The sequence below is a fragment of the Giraffa tippelskirchi genome, chromosome 12 (genome assembly GCF_054371585.1).
Source record: "Giraffa tippelskirchi isolate mGirTip1 chromosome 12, T2T-mGirTip1v1.2.pri, whole genome shotgun sequence".
Classification (NCBI taxonomy): domain Eukaryota; kingdom Metazoa; phylum Chordata; class Mammalia; order Artiodactyla; family Giraffidae; genus Giraffa; species Giraffa tippelskirchi.
The window spans coordinates 126,178,003-126,198,399 of record NC_137286.1 but is presented as its reverse complement, the minus strand read 5'-3'; the positions used below and the strand labels follow the sequence as shown (position 1 = coordinate 126,198,399).

Genomic DNA, 20,397 nt, shown 5'->3' with positions numbered 1-20,397 from the left:
AATGAAAAAAATCTATAGTTAAGCATTCAACTGTTGTCAGTAATGACTAAGGCATGATTAATAAATTGTACTACATTTAGAGCTCAATTATGAAAGCTGGCAACCTAATCAGGAAATCCAGCTATACAACCTGTAGTGCAGCTTAAAACTCAGCAATTGTAACTTCAAAGTGTTCAGCTGAACTGGTGAAATTGGTGGTTGAATTATCAAATATGCAGTGCAATTAGTTAAGTAAGGAAATCCCACGGTGCTATAACATGGCCATGAATCAGCAAAGATTCCTGGTGATTGCTAAATACCTGACTACTTTCTCAGTAACTATAGTTCTTGAATAATTCTATAAATAAATATGGAAATGAAGTTTAATGAAATGAAATAGTGAATAAGAGACAATCTTTGTTAAATTTGAGAAAATTGGTAAAACTTGAAAGTAGCTGAATAATTTTCTTTTACATATGCTCATTGATCTACTAGACTTCCTAGTATTTGCTGCATATTGTTCTTTAAAATACTTCATTTTTGTTTGTTAAATGTCTTTCCTCTAGAAATTTGCTCAAAAGATAAAAGTTCTTTCATCCAGAAGAATTAACCCAAAGGAATACAGCATTTGAATTCCTCATTTCAATAGACTGATTAGCTATACCACATATAATTTACAGCTGTCTCACAAAGTGTAAACTTTTAAAGACTTTTCTATATGAATGCCTAGCTATATGATTTATAATGGAGATTTGAAAAAGAATTTCTAGAAACTGAAAATCCTGAATATAGAAAACTTCATTTGTATATAAGTTTGAAACATATAACACTATATGTAAAATTGCAGGCAGGAAACATAGAGAAGTACATTTGCGGATATGTGGAAATTCAAAAACTAGATGGTATGTTTCCTTTCACTTCAGAAATTTATGTTTTCAGGTTCTACACTTGAGGAAAAATTTCCCACTTTCAAGTGGATTATTTAACTCTCAATATTCGTGTTTTTTCAGCTGACACAAAATTTTATAAATTTTGAAAAAAATTATAAAATCATCTTAATATGATCAAGTTACAGGTAAGCACACACTCTTTTTATGAACTCTAATGTTTTATAATAATTAGTCATTTGTTATGTTATCCCTTCCAAAAAATAATCATTTGATGATATTGTCACAAACTGCATTTTAAAAGTCCTTATGAAGCATGGAAATTTAGAGTCAGAAGAATTTTTTAGATCTTTTCTCTAAATCTCTAGCCTGGGAAACAAAAATTCAAATGCCTCTGGTATCTGGGTGGATCATATAAAAGAGTGAAGTTTGAAGACACAGTAGGAACTGATGTGACTTCTGAAAAATTACAGTAGATCTGCTCTTAAAGGGTAAGCAACCCTCATCCAGCTAAATGTTTCCATTCAATCCAATAGAACATGTGGTTTCCGTGCTGCTGTTTTTTCTTAAGTGAAACCAGAAAAACTTATATATATTTTAAAGTCATGAATTAAGTATTGAATTGAAAGTCACTCAGTTGTCTCCAACTCTTTGCAACCCTACGGACTGTAGCCTGCAAGGCCCCTCTGTCCATGCAATTCTCCAGGCAAGAATACTAGAGTGGATGGCCATTTCCTTCTCCAGGGGATCTTCATGACCTAGGGATTGAACCCAGGTCTCCTGCATTGCAGACAGATTCTTTACTATCTGAGCCACCATTGCCTACTTTTCTTTTTTAAGAAATAATACAGTGCATTCCCAATACAGTACAACTGCTGTTTACAAATTTTCCTCTAAGTGGAACGTTATTATAGGTGTCATCTTCTATTGACATATCTATTGACATAGTGACAGGATGGTGCATTGACCACTTCATGAAACAGTTCCCGTACCTAACAGTGACCTCTGTCAGAAGTTTTTCCTTATCACAACTAAGAATTCTAAAGTAGAAAAGTCAAAGGATGGTTCAACTTATTCTTTTATTTTTAAATGGGAAAACTGAGACCAGAAATTTCAAATCTTTCACTCGTTTTTGGAGTTATTTAATAAGAGGTTCATGGGAAAAAAGACAATGAAACCTACCATGTGAGAAAGCTCATGGTGAATGCCCTCGTAGGTGTTATAATATTTCCTTTTTAAACAATTTTGTGATGTCGGTACTCTTAGCCACAGTTTGCAATTGATTACACTGCTTCAGTTCTATTGCCCATATTACACAGCTACTAAGTAGCAGACTAATGATCAGAACCATTTAATTCCTAGCCTAGGTCTTTCCATAGTTTGCATTAAATCATTTCGTTAAAAATAAGTAGGTTTCTATCCTATAGGAAATCAAAAAAATCTGTTTGGATAAAACTTCAGATTAGGGCTCTTAATATTAGGTCCACTTCACTAGTCATATTGATTAGTATTTATAGTAAATGCAGCTGATATGATGTTATAAATTATGATGGCCTTTTGGTTATTTCAGTCATCATCTGATAGAAGGCTGTAATACTGATCTTTGGTTAAACCTGAAGAGATAATACTGCTAGGTGCAAGAGAGAGAGAGAGACATTTAAACCTAGTTTCTCCAAAACAGGCTTCAGTGTGCATTGCTGCCAAATTCATCTTAGTCACTATAGGGCATCATAGCTGGGAAGCACTTATCAGAGTCTCAGCTGACAATAGACACCAATGAGAATGTGCCCACCAGTGCAGCTCCAGCCATTCTCCCTGCATTTGGGAATTACTGCCCAATATGACAGAGGCTAAATACAGTTAACAAAGCTTGAGGGTTGACATATATTTTTAGTAATGGTGCCAGTCATCCAAATTAAACAGATAGTAGGTGAAACCAAAATACATATAAAAACCAACTTGAAAATGTATTTATTAAACTTGGATTTATGATGTACTTGGAATAGGGGTTAAGAATAGAATTTATATGCCAGTGGTATCCAATGTGTTAAAAATTAATTTTAACAGATTTGAACAAATACACTTATGATAACTTATCTAAATTTGGCTACCCTACTTTATCAAACTTCATTATTTATTTCCTTCCTTAAGCATAACAATTTACAGCACTTCATTTAATACATGTAAATAGTCTCTCTTTTCATATTAGAATCCAGATGAGATGAAGGCAGAGGCCTTGTGAAGCTTGGCACAAAGTTTAATAAAAAAGAATTAATTAATTAATAATGCAAAATGAAACACGGAAGTTTCTAGGGAATAAAGAAATATTAAATAATCATTCTTAATCAGAGAGAGTTCAAATAGTGATAGATATATCAAACCTAATAAGAAATTAAAGTTGTCCACTAAGAAAAGCAAAGTAATATTTAGAATTTTCAAATGGTTGAAAGAAAAAAAAAAAAATACTACAGGAACAAGTCAGGAAAGGGAAAAAGGAAAACAAGCAAACTTGTATGAAGTTAGTTCTTTTAAACTCTAAGTGGCAAGGGGTGATGGGAAAGAATAGAGTGAAAGTATTCTCCATTGATCCAGAGTAACTGGGAAGTCAGGCATGGCAATGGTAAATAAGCATATCTAGAAAGAAGCTACCATACAAGAATAAATCATAACCATGAGTCTGTTTCTATCATCATATGGTATTTCTCTCTCTCTATCTGGCTTACTTCACTTAGTATGATAATCTCTAAGTTCATCCATATTCCTAAATAGCATTATTTCATTCTTTCTTATGGTTGAGTAATATTCCATTGCTTAAGTAGCCTACGTCTTATTTATCAATTCATCTGTCAGTGGGAAGCAAGATTTTTGTTTCCCGTAGGTCCTAAGGAGCCTGGTATAAAATCCTTTTTAAAAATTCACATTCATTGACTCCTTATAAAGCCATGTCTAAATGAAAAGCAACAAGTTATCCCATCATCTAGTGTCTTATTGATTCATGAGTTATGTACATGATTTGTATATAGAGAAAATGAATATATATTTAACCTAGATTCTTAATCACTGTTGGCGATAGTGGCCATGAAAATGTACCACTCAGACCTCTAACTGCAGGGGCTGTGATAGCAATCACTGCACTCTGAAATTCATCATGATGTTTGCACCAGGCCGTGCTCATTGACTGCTTCCAGCCCATGCCTGGAAACAGCAGTGATAGTAAATCAGGCCTATTCCTAGGAGATAAATATTCCTTCAGAAGGACAACTGTGGCTCAAGAAATCTCCACCAGCCTTGCCAAACTTCTTTTAGAACTGCATGGCAGTCTAGGATTTTCCTACTCACCCATCTTTCGCTCTCTCCTTCAGAAAGGTCAGACCTGCATTAAGTATTTGCACCTTCCTCAGATGCCCCAGGGTCCTTTCACCTTGTGCCTCCTAAGCCTTTTTCCTAGTACATCTCTCAAATGTGTAATCCCACTTGACTTCTGCTCCTTTGGGGTCCAGGACAACCACATCAAGCTTCTTTGTGCTGTCAACATCGATAGTGATTGTTGGACAGCAAAAAAATGAAACACAGATATTGTATATTATTTTTCTCATGTGGAAAAATGTCTTGGGAATTTCCTGTTAAGCACAGTGGTACAAGTATTTCATCTCTGCTCTCTACTAAAATTCTATGATGGTCTCAGTTGAATTAAAGACAAATAATGATAACAACAGAGTGAATGATAAAGCAACAGAAGATGAGAAATGTCAACAAAACTTTGGAAATTAAAATGCATTTGTGGTAGTGTTGATTTAGTTGCTATGTCATGTCCAACTCTTGCAACCCCATGAACTGTAGCCTGTCAGTTCCTCCAAGCAAGAATACTGGAGTGGGTTGCCATTTCCTTCTTCAGGGGATCTTCCCAAACAAGGGATCCAACCTGGGTCTCCTGCATTGCAGGCAGATTCTTTACCAACTGAGCTATGAGGAAAGCCCAAAATGCATTTGGGGGAGTGGAAAATGAATAGAGTGAAGAAAGCAACATCAAAGGAAAGCAATCTCTTTACTATAGGTTTCCATCTATAACAGGAAGTTGTTAATAGTTAATTCTTTGGGCTATTTTTGGAGGAAGTGATCTAATTCATGTCAATGACCTAGAAATTACAGCATTCAGTCAGTTCAGTCACCCAGTCATGTCTGACTCTTTGCAAGCCCATGGACTGCAGCACACCAGGCTTCCCTGTCCATCACCAACTCCTAGAGCTTGCCCAAACTCATGTCCATTGAGTCAGTGATGCCATCCAACCATCTCATCCTCTGCCGTCCCCTTCTCCTCCTGCCTTCAGTCTTTCCCAGCATCAGAGTCTTTTCCAGTGAATCAGTTCTTCACATCAGGTGGCCAAAGTTTTGGAGTTTCAGCTTTAGCATCAGTCCTTCCAATGAATATTCAGGACTGATTTCCTTTAGGATGGACTGATTTGATCTCCTTGTAATCCAAGGGACTCTCAAGAGTCTTCTCCAACACTACAGCTCAAAAGCATCAATTCTTCAGCACTCAGCTTTCTTTATAGTCCAACTCTCACATCCATACATGACTACTGGAAAAACCATAGCTTTGCCTAGATGGACATTTGTCAGCAAAGTAGTGTCTCTGCTTTTTAATATTCTGTCTAGTTTGATCATAGTTTTTTTCCCAAGGAGCAATATTCACTCACAGTAAATATCCAATAAATATTAATTGCTTTTAAGTTGTTATCAATCTACCTAACTCAAAAAATATCTAGTTTCCCTACCAGGTAACTGGTATTTAAGTAAAATATATAAAATTTCATGAAATGATGAGGAAAGCACCAGAGAAAAAGAGGGTGCATGCATTCCTGGAAAACTGAGAACTCCATACAGTGGTAAGTTAAATCTTGGCATTTTTGCAAATTTTATATCTAGATATTGATATTCATATCTTTATTTCAATTGTGCAACAAATAAAATCCTTAAAAATAATAATAAGGCAATAAAATTTTTAATTTTCTTTACAAATATATTAAGCTTTTCAGCAACCAAGGAGGGGGTAAAAACTGAGAGCTACTACTTATTGTGAAATACCTTGTGAGCCATGAGAAAAGCAGTGTTTGCAGTTTGACTGTGATTGATTGATGTCCATAAAAAAAGTGTGAATATTCAAGTCTTCTCGTTGACACGGTGGGTGTTCTATATTCAGGTCCAGGAAGTCTTTTCTCTTGTCTGTCTACCTTTACCCCAGACTCCTAAATTTGTTTTTCCTGATACCCTGAAATTACTTTCATTTTATCATTATCTATTAATTATATTGTCAGTGATTCCTTAGAGAAGCTTCACATTTCATCTGCCCAATTTGAAGTACAAAAAATCGAAGGCAAGCAGTACTTCCTAATTACTCAGTGAAAGTGAGAGGAAGTCACGGGCTACCTAGGGGGGCATGCTGGTAGATGGGGGAAGCTGAGGCAGTGCTGCAGCAGGAATGCTCCTACCATGCCCATCCCTAGATTCTCAATCAGACTCAGGTGGACCAGGAAGTATGAAATGAAAAGATACTTTCCAAAGTTTATGAACTGTTTTCTGATAAACAGCCATTTCTGAAGTCATTCCAAGTAATAAAAACAGAATGGATATATTTTCTCAACCAGAGGAAAAAACAATGAATGCCATTAGCAGTACATGGTCTGTGCCCAATTATTTGATACCTATAACTTTCAGGGTAACAACGCTATTCCCTCATTGTAAAGATTAAATGGTTACATGTATACGATCTCTACAAGAACCCCAAACTGCTCTACTTGATTATCCCCAAGCCCCTAATCTAGTCGAACCCATGTGTGTCCTGTGTGCTCAGTCACTCAGTCATGTCTGACTCTTTGTGACCACGTGGACTGTAGCCTGCCAGGCACCTCTGTCCATGGGGATTCTCCAGGCAAGAATACTGGAGTGGGTTCCATGCCCTCCTCCAGGGGATCTTCCTAACCCAGGGATAGAACCCAGGTCTCCCGCATTGCATTGTTGGCACATTCTTTACCATTTGAGCCCCCAGGGAAGCCCATGAATACTGGAGTGCATAGCCTATCCTTTCTCCAGGGGATCTTCCTGACCCAGGAATCAAACTGGGGTCTCCATACTTCCTATAAAATCTATATAGAATTGTGCTTTGCCAGCCCACTCAGAAGTCTTCACAGATCTTCTAAGCCTCTCACTCACTCTCCCTTCCCACCTAAAGAGGTACAAAATCCTACTGTTTTCATAGCTCTCTACTTTTTTGGCTCTTCATGAGCTTCAGTAAAACAACTGTGCAAGGTTTTCTCATGAGGTCATAGGTCACAGTGAGAGCTGTGCAGACTGAGCCATGCATTCTGAAAATCTACCGATCTCATCAGGAGACTTGTGATGTATATATGATAACCATCATAGATCCTGGCACGTATTTGATGTTCAGTGTATTTTAAGTGAACAAATTAACAACTTTGATTGGTATCCCTTCTGCTTTCATTCTGCTCTGTGTGATCAATGTCACTGCTCAAATGCTTTCTAAAACATAAGTCTAATTGTGTCTCTTCCCTGCTTAACACCATTCATAAGCTCCCCCATCATCTACTGCCCTGTTTCTCAAGTTATGGCTTAAAATAACCTTCAGGCCTGGTTAAATTTCAGAATCCTGAGTTTTAACCAGACCTGCTAAATGAGAATCTTTGGAATGTGAATTCCAAGATTTGCATTTTTAGTGATCTCTTTAAGGTTGTGTTTGCATGCTGAATTGTGAGAACTACTGACCCACAGGAAAATTTTAAGCTGGAGAACATGTTATGTGAGTGACATCATTGTTTAGCCCTTAAATTTCTAGTTCCAGCTCCCACATTGCTGCCCTGCTGATTTTATACCAATAGCACTGTATCGCCTTTATTTTCACCAGCAAATGATGCTCTCTTCCTGTTTTTGAATTTGTTTTTTCTTTTGCCCAGGAATTCTTTTTCCCTTTAATACTCTTAAAAACCCAAGTTTCATATTTTGTAATCCTGCTCAGGTATAATCTCTTTCCAAAAGCTCATCTTGTGTCCTATAAACTGTGATAGACTTGATCACTCCCTCTAATGACTTTCCTGCATGTTATTATAGCTGCCTGGGGTTCTCACAGGGTATTATGATTTATGTTTCCTCTCCTAGACTTAGAATGTCTTAAGTCCAGGGCCTATGTTGTATTCTTCTCTTTAAATAAATCCCTAATAGACCTAGGACTTTAATACATTTTCCATGGATATTTGGTGGATGATTACAGGCAAACACAGCATGCTTGGTTATGCATGCAGTGGTTTTCGTTTCTTTTTTACCTGTCAAAATTATCTCTGAAACACAAATCTGTTCATGGAGAGCTCTCCTTCTAAAATGCTTCCTAAATGACATCTTCTCATTAAGAAAAGTAAAATCGATATTGAAGAAGGTACTAATTTTTACTCCCTAATACTCTGATGTTAACAAATTAGAGATTAAATTAGAAATTAAAACTTTAAAATTGACAAGAAAATCAAGATGTGCTAGTTGTGTGCTTTCTGTTAAAAAGAAAGCTGCTTAAGCTGGTTATAAACTAAGATTTAATTTTTAGTATGTATTAAAAATTAAGGTTAGTGAGGGAAAGTTATTTGTTTGTTTATTCCTCTATCCTCTTAAACTGTAACACAAAGTACTTCCAACTTCTCTTTACAGAGAAAATATGCCAAATGTCTCAGCACTTTAAGTACCAGATTAGCACCTGCTTAAAGAACTTGGGAGGCAGTAATTGACCTGAAAACAGCCCAACGTGAGCAGCAGGCAAGGAGTTAGCTCCCTTCAAAATCTAAGTCTTGTTGCCAATGTTTACCTAATGTAAATATAAGAAATGCAAATTGAATGGTACCATCACTTTGTGTACTAAAGCCATCTCTCATTGAGCCAGATTCTCCCTTGGAGCATCTTATTCCTTGGAACCTAGATAAGCATCCAGTGGGATGGATTAACACTCTGAAGTCACTAGGGTATCATCAAGGCTCTTTTGTTGATGATACTGTGTCTTTGGCACTGGGAAAAATCTGGCTCATCTTGTTAGTAGCAGAAAAAATGTAATTTAAGTGAGTTGCCAGGATAATTAGAGCAGGTGAGCAGTAAACAGAAATAATGCCCTGAAGAGATGAAAGAAAATACTTAGATTCTTTTTCACTTTATTTCAGTGCTACTAAATGCTACTGGTATCTGTTTGTTTCTGTGTCTTTGTCAATCCTGGGTAGCAAATTAAGCGTTTAGGGAGACATTAACTCTTCCAAGCCACTTGGAGACTCTTTAATACATTTCTGCGCAGTGCTAATTGACAGAGTTGTAAATGAAAACATCACAAAAATGTGATATTTATCTATACTGACTTAAGAATGTTTGAAATTCACAGAGTCGGACAAGACTGAGTGACTGAACTGAAATGGACCACTGTATTATAGTTTATTCTTGTTTCCTTTAAGGGTTTACAATTCTTATATCACCAACCCATGCTTATTAGAATTAAACTGCTAAGTAAATGGATGGTGCATATACATACATATGTGTGTGTGTGTGTATAGATTGGTATACACTAATTATTTCCTTACTGTCAGATAAAAAGACGTAGAGGCAAATGCATTCCAGTCACAATGAGTAGCCCTAGTGCCCAGATATTGCTTTCTAATATCATGCTCCTATAAAAGGAACTAAGACTCCTTGGAGAAATGGCTGATTCTAGGACAGAATCAAGCAGTATATAAGATGGTATACAATATCTTGTATTCTGTAATTAGAGGAGTGCACAAAAGCAATACAAAAATAGTGGTAAGTCAAAGATAAATTGGAACCAACTGAGAGAGCCTCCAGTAGCCAAAGCTGAAACAACTTGTTCAATAAAGAAGTGTTGAGTTATAACCAAAAGTATAAAATGAATAGGCATGATTCCATGTAGATATAAACCAATGATAAAAAAAAATAATGTGGAGAAGAAAGACAAATCTACCACCAACAAAATATTGTTTTTAATTATATAGATTTTTTTTTTTTTTTTTTACTTTCAAGAAGGAGGCATGTAACACCCAAGTTATTAATTGTGGGCTGTACATAGTGAATTCATAAGAATTCAGAAGAATTCAGAAAAATAAGCAGACATTACTATGAACAACTACCCATCAACAAATTAAGTTAGAGAGGAAAAGTGGATAAACTTCTAGAAACATAGCTACATAGACAGAATAATAAAAAATCTAAACAAACCAATAATGAGTAAGGAATTTAATCTGTAGCAAAAACCTACCAACAAAGAGCCCACTACTTGATATCTTTACTGATGAATTTTACTGAGTATTTAAAGAACACCAATGCCTCTCAAAGTCTTCCAAAAAAAAATTGAAGAGGAAGGTATATTTACAAATTTAACCACACCAGCAGAAAAGAAAAGAAGTAAACAATAGAGTGAAAAAGCAATCTACAGAATGGGAGAACATCAAACCATATATCAGATAAGATGTTTTGATCTAAAATATATAAGGAACACCTACAACTTAATATCAAAAAACTAGGAATCCAATTAAAATTGAGATAAGAACCTGAATATACACGTCTCCAAAGGAGACATGCATATTGCCAACAGATATATGAAAAACTGTCCAACATCACCTAGTATCATGAAAATGAAAAGCAAAACCATAGTGAGACATTACCTCACATGTGTTATGATGGCTATTATCAAGAAAAGAAAGAAAGGGAAAGAAAGAAAACGGTAAGTACTCCTTCCCGAGGATGTTAAGAAACCATAACCTTTATACATGGTTGCAGAGAAGGTAAAATGGTGTAGCCACTGTGGAAAACAGTATGGAACTTCTTCAAAAAATTAAAAATAGAACTACTGTAAGATCTAGCAACCCCACTTCGGAGTATACATTTAAAAGAATTGAAAGCCTAATCTCAAAGGGTTATCTGCATTCTCATGTTCATTGCAGCATTACTTACAATAGCCATCAGTAGAAACAATCTATTCATTGATGGATAAATGGATAAAGAAAATGTGATATATAATTAAATGAAATATTATTCAGTCTTAAAAAAAGAAAAAAATATCTTGTCATAAGGGACAGCAGAAGGAACCTGGAGGATATTATGCTAAGTGAACTTAGCCAGTTACAAAGGACAAACACCACAGAATCCTACTTATGCTAGGTATCTAAAATAGTCAGATTCATATATGGGAGAGAATAGAATGTTGGTTACCAGGGCCTGGGAGAGAGAGAAATGGGGATTTGTTGTTCAACATTACAAAGTTTCAGTTATTCAGTATAAATAATTTCTAGAGATCTACTGCACAACACAGTGCCAATAGTTAACACTGTACTGAAGACTCAAAGTTTCATATTGAGAGCATGAATCTCAAGTTGTCTTCACACACAAACAAATGCACACACAAATGGGAAAGAGGAAAGTTTTGGAGGTGACAGATGTATCTATTTTCCGACTAAACTGAACTGAACTATCATGAGTACTCATGTTTAACACACACCTACACATATGCACACATATCACACATCTCAAAGTATATGAGGCAACAGTTGCCAGAGCTAACAGAGAAATAGTAATAGAAATAGATAAATAGTAATTGAGAATTTTAACAAAACCTCGGGAAATATTGGGCAGAATTACACAAAAATATTGAAAAATATAATAGTAGAATTAATAAAAGTCCTAGAAGTATATTCAAGGATTTTACAACCAAGAGAAGAAAACATTTTTTGAGCACACTTAGAATTTTCTCAATAAAATTAATGCATGCTAAGCCACAAAGAATGTTTTAATGTTTCAAAGGAATTAAACCTCTGCTTTTTGTTTTCTGAATATAAAGCAATAAAATTAGAAAGAAAAAGATGTTAGTTAGGTTGATGCATGCAGATACATATTTACACAAATTCATAGTTTTAATATCATTTGTGGTCTTCAATTTAAAAACTACATAACAAAAGCCATCCTCAATGAAATCAGTTACTGTTTTAACAAATGATTTCATTAACTTAACAGCACACAATTTTAAGAGTGTACATTTTAACCAATCCTCTCTTATTAGATATTAGGTAGTTTGCCACATGCTTATATACAAAGCTCTTTAAACATTTCTTAGCGTTTTGTGTGTGTATGTGTGTGATGATAATATCCTTGAATGAACTGCCCAGTAATTAGATACGAACTATTATTTTTATATCCATAAGACTTCTGTAACAAAAATAGCAACTTATAATGGTTTTATCATTGCTTCTTATCAATGTCAAAATAATCTTTTTATTACCAGAAACAACCGATATTATTCATTGTTTAATTTGAATTCTCAGGCTTCAAATAATTGACAATCAAAACATGTATCTTCACTTTAGTGAATGATACACCTCATCCGCTACATGAGGTGGATTTTTTCTCAAACAATAAAGGGGGCTATTTCTTGGTTTGCTTTCCCAGTGTTACTCTTATGAATATACCTCGGTGCTCTTTTCTCCATCTCCTCTCCATCACGCTGTGCATGATACCCTTATACACTCATGCAACCCCATGGACTGTAGCCTGCCGGCCTCCTCTGTCCATGAAATTTTCCAGGCAAGAGTACTGGAGTGGGTTGCCATTTCCTCCTCCAGGGGATTTTCCCAACCCAGGGATCGAACTCAGTCTCCTGCATCTCCTGCATTAGCAGAGCGTTCTTCACCACTGCACCATGTCGGAAGCCCCTATCTATATACTCATAACTCCCAAGCGCACTGCTTCTAAACCTCTCCTGTGAATTCCAAGGCTACAGTCCAAGTTTGCTTGTTTCTTCTACTTTGTTGTCTGTAAGCTGTGTCAAATTTACTATCTCCAAACTGAAGTTCTCATCTTTACCCTAGATTTGCTTCTCACCAAGTTTTCCTTAGTAAAGGGCAATAAAATCCACTCAAATACCAAGTTAGAAACAACAGCCATGCTTCACTCCACTATCTGGCCCTCACCCCCAATTCAGTGTCAATTCCGTCCTTTCTGACTCTGCAGTGTGTTCTGATTCATTTTACTTCTCTCCATCTCTCCTGGCAACACTCGTGTCCAAGCCAAAATTCATTCCTGGACCATTGCCAAAGCCTCTTAACTGCTTTCTCCAGTGACTTTCTCATACATTCTTTATTGGAGAGTGATTTTTGAAAAATGTGATTTACATCATGCCGGTCAACTTCTTAAAATCTTGTAATAGCTTTCCATTAGATTTTGAATACAATCCAAATTCCTTAACATGACCTAGTGGCCCAGCCCCAACATTTTTCTGAATTTCATTTCTGGAGGCTTCCCCTTTCTCAGTGTCCTCCAGCTACAACACTCTGTTACTTCCTAGAACATGTCAGTCCATATCCAACTCTCGCCTGGCTATTCATTCTCTTTACCTGGAATATCCTTCTACGTTTTGATCTGTTTTCTTTTTACCTTTCAGACATAACCTAAATAACCCAGTGATGTTATACCTCCCCATTACTTCCTAGATTCTTTGGTAGCATTTGTTTCCTTATCATTAAATACAATTTACTATTGTTCTTTCTAATTTTAGGTTTGTTTTGCTAATGTTGTCTTTTAATTTGCACAGTTTTTGCTTCTTCTTTTACTACAACATAGGGCAAGAAGAGTAGACTTTGTATTTACCTTGTTCCTGACTGTGAACAATTGTTTATTGTTTACTATAGTATATGGCAGAGAAAGAATGCTTAAATTATTAAATACAGTTTGACTATATGAAAGACATTTCTGTGCACATTAAATAATGATGTATATTTTGAACATACTCATATTATAATTTTATTGTAAAAATTCTTATAAGTAGAATGGCAAGAATAAAAATATGTTTTATTTTGTTTTATCCCAATTTTCTTTGAGCATTGTCTTTATTTATTTTCTTTTAGTTTTACTGAGATTTAATTGACAAATAAAGTAGTAAGATATTTAAAGTGTACTTCATAATGATTTTATATATGTATACATATATAAAAGATCCCCCCATTAGTTAATTAGCACACCTATCACCTTAGTTTCTTGTTTATTTCTTATTTTGTTTTAGTGAGAGTTCTCACTTAGAAATTTGGAATATACAACTCAGTGTTATCAACTATAATCACCATGTTCTACATTAGATCCTTAGACCTTATTCCTCTTATAAGTGAAAGATTGTGCCCTTTCTATTTTGCATTTTCTCTGTTCATTTTTAAAAAGTGACAGTTTCATTCATTTTTTAATACAAAGCTTAAATATTTTTATTATTATTTCTAAAACTTCCAATGGAATATTTAAAAATTTTAACTTCTCAAGTGCTTTAGAAAACAATATAAAAATTTCACCTGCATCATTTATTTTTTTTTAAATATTTTATTGCTTAAAAATGTATTATTTCCTCATTATGAATTCTGCTTATTTCTACTAAACATATTTTAGCTACTTTATACTGTTTCTAGTGCATGTTTTATTTCTATTTCCAAATTAATAATTTAATAACTCCTTTAGCATTAATATAACATCTTCAGAGATATTCAGAGACAGCAAAATTATGCTATGAATTCTAAAATCTTCAATTTATTTCTTTAGCTTTTGAATGTAAACAAATATATCAACTGCAAATTATAATATCTCCTTTTTTCAGTAGTAGTTTATCTTCTAAATTTTACATTTCTGGTAATTTCTCAAAAAGCCTTGCAAATGGTTTGAATATGGAAATATCATGTTATGGACATTTTCTCTCCAAGCTGCTTAACTGGTACTCCATTATTTTTTCTACTTGAATATTTTAGAGTTGATTTAATGGAGTAAATTATTTTAATAATATACAGGTATTAGTACTACAGTGTTTTTCTTCTTATCATTAGAATTCAAAATTTAAATCAAATGTGTTTAGTAATGTTGTTAATTTATTTTTGATAATACTCGATAAGCCTTTGCCATTGTGGTTATTTAACAATCTTTACCTCAAGAATATTTGACTTCCTTTTAGTTATATCTTTGATCACTGTTTATTTCTAGATACCCTCCTTTCTAATTTTGGAATACTTTTACATGTATTCTTATATTACTTTTGATTACTCATTCTTTTATCATCTCATTTCTTAGAGTCTATAACTTCTGGACAATATTTCTATCTTCTCCTTTACTGATTCTAATTATGAAACATCTAAATTATTGGCTAAATTCCAATTTTCATTTTGGCATTGCTATTTTTATCTCTATATACTCTATTCTGAGTTCAGATAGTATTGATTTACAGCAATAATTTTATATAAAAATATTTTAATCTTCAATTTTAATCTAAATGTGTTATGAGTTGATACAACTGTTTATGTAAAGAAATTCTGTGTGATACCTGACACACACACACACATATATTTATATCTTTGTTACCCAACCCCAAAATTTTAGAAGCCTTTATGAAACTGAGTGAGATACAGGGTTATAGTCAGTGGCCATAAGAAATAGGTCCTGAGGCCTGAAGAGTTTGTCTCATTTAATGCAGACCGTATAGATCATACTTAGACTTTTGCTTCCCCATTGGATTACATAATATGATATTGCCCCCATAGAATTTTCAAGAAGCATAACTAGAAGGATAGATTTTTGTCCTTGGAAGTTGTAAAGCAAATTTTGGTAGGATATAATTTTGAAAATGTAATTGATCAGAATTTTCATTCCTCCCATCACCCAGGCCCTATCATCAATAGACTAGATAATTTAAGAGGTCTGAAAGATAAATTAGAAAATAAATCAAGATTTAGAAGTGGTTAGGGCTTTTATGAAGTTGCTCTGCTTCCTGGCCCTCAATGTCATATTTAACACTTAAGCGTTAATAGGTTGGTGTGATATGTACCAACAATTTGAGAAGCCAAGGACACATCAAACTGTACACGTTTCCTCTCTGGACAACTGAGAAGGAATTCACTCAGTATCACTATGGCTGAGTCGAATAACTGAATGTCCCAGTGATACTGAAGAGGAGCAAAACTGCTCTGAGGAGAGGAACAATTGTTCTGTAGTAGTCACAAAGTTGTAATGAGGGGACTCTGTAGGAGAAAGTGGCCTAGATCTAAGATGGCAATATAATTTGCCAACCAAACTAAGGTACTTTAGAATAAATCAGAAGTACTGTTAGTAATTGTGCTTCCCCGGTGGCTAAGTGATAAACAATCCTCTTGACAATACAGGAGACACAGATTCAGTGTCTGGTTTGGAAATATGCCCTGGAGAAGGAAATGGCAACAAACTCCAATATTCTTGCCTGGGAAATTCCATGGACAGAGGAGTCTGGCGGGCTAAAGTCCATGGGGTCGCTAAAGAGTCAGACTCGACTTAGCAACTATTAGTGATTAAGCTGGTGCAAAAGGCGTTTACTATCCCAGGAAAACCAGGATACATGGTCACTCTCCCTAGACTCTACAAGTGGAGAATTAGTGAGAATACAGATTATTTGTTACGGACGGATTACTACATCTGCAAGTAAAGTGCAGTGAAACATCTCAAGGCACCATAGCTGGATACATAATTGACATTTTAGTCTACTCAAAGTCTGGTCTACCTAACAGGACAGCTGAGTTTCCTAGAAATACAGTATCTCTGTCTCAGTGACCCTTATGTTCAACCAGAGTAAGATAATAGGAAGATCGTGAGTCTCAGTTGACGAAGTTTTTTTTTTTTTCCAGATTGATGAGTTTACTTGAACAGATATGATTAACCCATTTTAAATGGAGTGTTAAGACAGTAATTAGGTTCAGTAAAAAAAAAAAAAAAAAAAACTGGTTTTGATTATCTCAGTAAATTTTATCTCATATTAAAAATGTTGAAATGTTAATGAATCCACCTGCTGATGCAGGAGATACAGGTTCAGTCCCTAGTTTGGAAAGATTCCCTGGAGAAGGAAATGGCAACCCACTCCAGTATTCTTGCCTGGAGAATCCCAAGAGGAGACTGGTGGGCTACAGTCCATGGGGTCGTAAAAGAGTCAGATAGGACTTAGTGAGTAAACAGCAAACAACAACAGTGGTAACTGAGAATGAAGTAGGTCAGTGTCCTCATTTTTCCATGGTGGAATTAGTCATCTTTGTTTCTAGCTTTTTGTCTGGTGTGCATAGCTAGTTCAAATATAGGCCAGAAAGAGGTGCTACCACTGATTATTTCAGAGATGATGGTATGTTCTATACCTTTGGTCCTGATCCTTCACGCTTGGAGTTAGAACTTAACTAACAAAGTGTTTGGAGTGGACATCTTCTGTTCAGTTCCCAAGCAAGCTCTTTCTATTTATGAGTAGTGGATGGTCCATTGACTTTTCCCTTAATGTAGTAGTAGCTATACCATGTTGTTTTTTCTTATTTAGTCATTAAGTTGTGTCTGACTATTTTGCGACCTCATGAACTGTAGCCCACCAACCTCCTCTGTCCATGGGATTTCCCAGGCAAGAATACTGGAGTGGTTAGCCATTTCTTTCTCCAGGGGATTTTCCTGACTCAGGATTGAACCTGAGTCTCCTGCGTTGCAGGCAGTCTCCTGCATTGCAGGCAGATTCTTTACCAATTGAGCCACCAGTGAAGCCCATAGCTATACCCTACCTAGGAGAAATTCCTCAAAATTCTGCTGTGTGGTTCCTCTGCTTCTTTTGCCAATACAATGCCAATTCCCTTTCCAGTTTTATGTGCATTTTTTTTGTGTTTAATTCATACTTGAAAAGAAGGTAAAATGGACTAAGCATTTCACCTTATAACCCAGACATCGTCATAAATTCTGTTTGGGAAGATATTCCAAATCTAACTGAAATACTATTGTGTTTCCAAGACTCCTTTATCAATACAAAGGAAATGAGCTTGATGGAAGCACCTGGAGAACAGATGTGGATTCTATAAGGGTAAAGGGTACTGATATATAATGGGCATGGCAAAGATATTTATCGAGCCATATTTTTGTTGAGTTATCTCTCATTTGGCCAGCTAGTCTCTAGAGAGGTTTTGTGATGATTTTCCCCAAGCACTTATTTATAGAGGCCTTGGTGAGCTGCCATACTGAATCTTCCTGAAACAGTACTTGAATATAGCTGGCCACATAAAATCAGTTTGAGAGAAAAAAAAAAAAAGATTTTTTTTTTTCTAAGTGTCAAGAAATATATTTCCTATTTGATATATTTTATAGTAATATTATGATACATTTTATCACATCAGGAGGTAAGGTGTCTTTCAAATGTAAAAAACCTCCTTAAAATGAACCATGTGCCATGTAATGTATTTTGATGCTACATTAGCAAAGCCTGTCTGATAGTGTCAAGAAATCTAATATTACTGAAACAAAATGCTTGCAGGAATTATGAGCTTGAATATTAAGTGCTAAGAACACTTCAGTTTAATGAGTAAAAGAATTATCTTGTTACTAAGAGAATAAATTCAAGCCAATAAGCACATACACTGTAGGTCTGAGTGAAAATAATTATTTCCTTTGAGAAAATCAAAATAGATCCTTGAAAACTGTAACCTGCATTAGATTTTTTTTTTCTAAATCCTGCATGGATTTTTATAAACATCCTCCCAAAGTAGTCTATAATTTAGTTTTTATACAGTTAATACAGGTAATTAAATTAACCATCATTTCTACCAGCACATGCACTCAGTAAACTGAACTTTTTCCTGCCTATCCTAGACAAAGTATGTGCTCTTCTGGAACTTTTTAAAATAAGTGCTTTTTTTGGAACTGTTTAAACAAATTTATTATAGAGGTTTAATTCCTTCAGAGATAAGAATTTAGAGAAATGGAAACTTTATTAAAGAGTCACAAGAGTCTATGTTTGTAAGATTATAGCTGTTTCCACTTATGTACCAACTTGCAGGATATATTATCAACAAGATATAACAAATTTAAATGTAACTGCTGAAGGAGATGGGACTAGATACAAATTGGTGGTACTTTAATAAATGGATGGTTAGATTTAGCAGTGGCTACCTGTGTGGGCCAATCTCCCAAGTGTGCACCAAAGGGTAAAGGGAACTCAAGGAACTGAACCAGGGGATGCTAGAAAAAATACTCTCATCTATACTATAGAATGGGCTTCCCAAATGGCTCTAATGGTAAACAAACCACTTGCCAATGCAGAAGACACAGGTTCGATTCCTGGATTGGAAAGATCCCCTGAAGGAGGGCATAGCAAACCACTCCATCATTCTTGCCTGGAGAATTTCATGGACAGAGGAGCCTGGCAGGCTACAGTCCATAGTGTTGCAAAGAGTCCCACACAACTGAAGCGACTTAGCACATACGCATACTAATAGAATGTCCTGGTTTTATATTACTAGGCAATCTGAAATATTTTTTGTTGTATTAAAAGTCGGCTCTTGTTGTTGATGTATGTCTTATTCAGTTTTGAAACTTCAAAAGGCAGCAAATATTTCGGAAGAGCATTGACCCATGTATACGAGAATGTCTTCAGATAGGCTCTTGGATTGCCAGCTACTCACTACCCAACTATTCAATGCAATAAGGACCCACAGAACATTCCTTTCAGATGGGAGAATTCAGTTAAGGCATGCAAGAAGAGTTGTAAAATTAAAGTAGTGTATTTGATTAAGCACGTGGCAGACTCAAGAGAAAGACAAAAGAAATGGAGAAGAGACAAATTGCCTGTATTAGACACAATAATTAGAAAATTAGATTTAGGAGGACACATGAGAGGCTCTCAGACTATATTATATATACAATAATCAAGAGAATAAAATTGAAAGGGCCTGAATTGGGTAAAAGTAATTGGATAAAGCAGAGGTTTCAGGTGTTAAAAGCAATGAGGATGCTGTTTAGAAATATCCTAACTTTTAATGGTTCAGATCTTTTGATGGAAATGAGTAAAGACAAAACTGATTTTAAATATATTTTTTAAGTAAGTAAAGTTTTTTTTCTTTTTCTTCTATTTTTATTCCTGGCTAAGAGACAGCATGTCATGGTGGTAAGCATCATGTGATTCAGAAGCAGCCAATAGGGTTGGATGCTTTGTTTTGCCTCTGTAAGGTCATGCTCTCCTCAGGCAAGTTACCTACTCACTTGTGTCTTAGTTTTCTCAACTTATGCTAACTAGCTTGCTACTGCTACTACTAAGTCGCTTCAGTCATGTCCGACTCTGTGCGACCCCATAGACGGCAGCCCACCAGGCTCCGCCGTCCCTGGGATTCTCCAGGCAAGAATGTTGGAGTGGGTTGCCGTTTCCTTCTCCAGTGCATGAGAGGGAAAAGTGAAAGTGAAGTCGCTCAGTCGTCCAACTCTTAGCGACCCCATGGACTGCAGCCTACCAGGCTCCTCCATCCATGAGATTTTCCAGGCAAGAGTACTGGAGTGGGGTGCCATTGCCTTCTCCGTAACTAGCTTAGATGGGAGCAAATTGTTTAATCTAAAACGCTTAGGTCAATGCTTGACACCTATAAATCATAATAGGTTCACCCATAATGTAATAATTGGAAATACTGTTATATTCATTGTATGTAATTTATTTTAA

The 20,397-nt window shown here is 35.5% G+C and overlaps 1 long non-coding RNA gene across 1 annotated transcript in view; it reads left to right on the top strand.

The window, feature by feature from the left end:
• Nucleotides 1–20,397, top strand: part of LOC145529436 (uncharacterized) — a 294,204-nt gene that overhangs the window by 181,392 nt on the left and 92,415 nt on the right. The window contains exons 8-10 of the long non-coding RNA XR_014071225.1: nt 990–1,054; nt 5,895–6,047; nt 8,574–8,678. This is a non-coding gene — a long non-coding RNA (uncharacterized LOC145529436). The remainder of the gene's footprint in view (nt 1–989; nt 1,055–5,894; nt 6,048–8,573; nt 8,679–20,397) is intronic.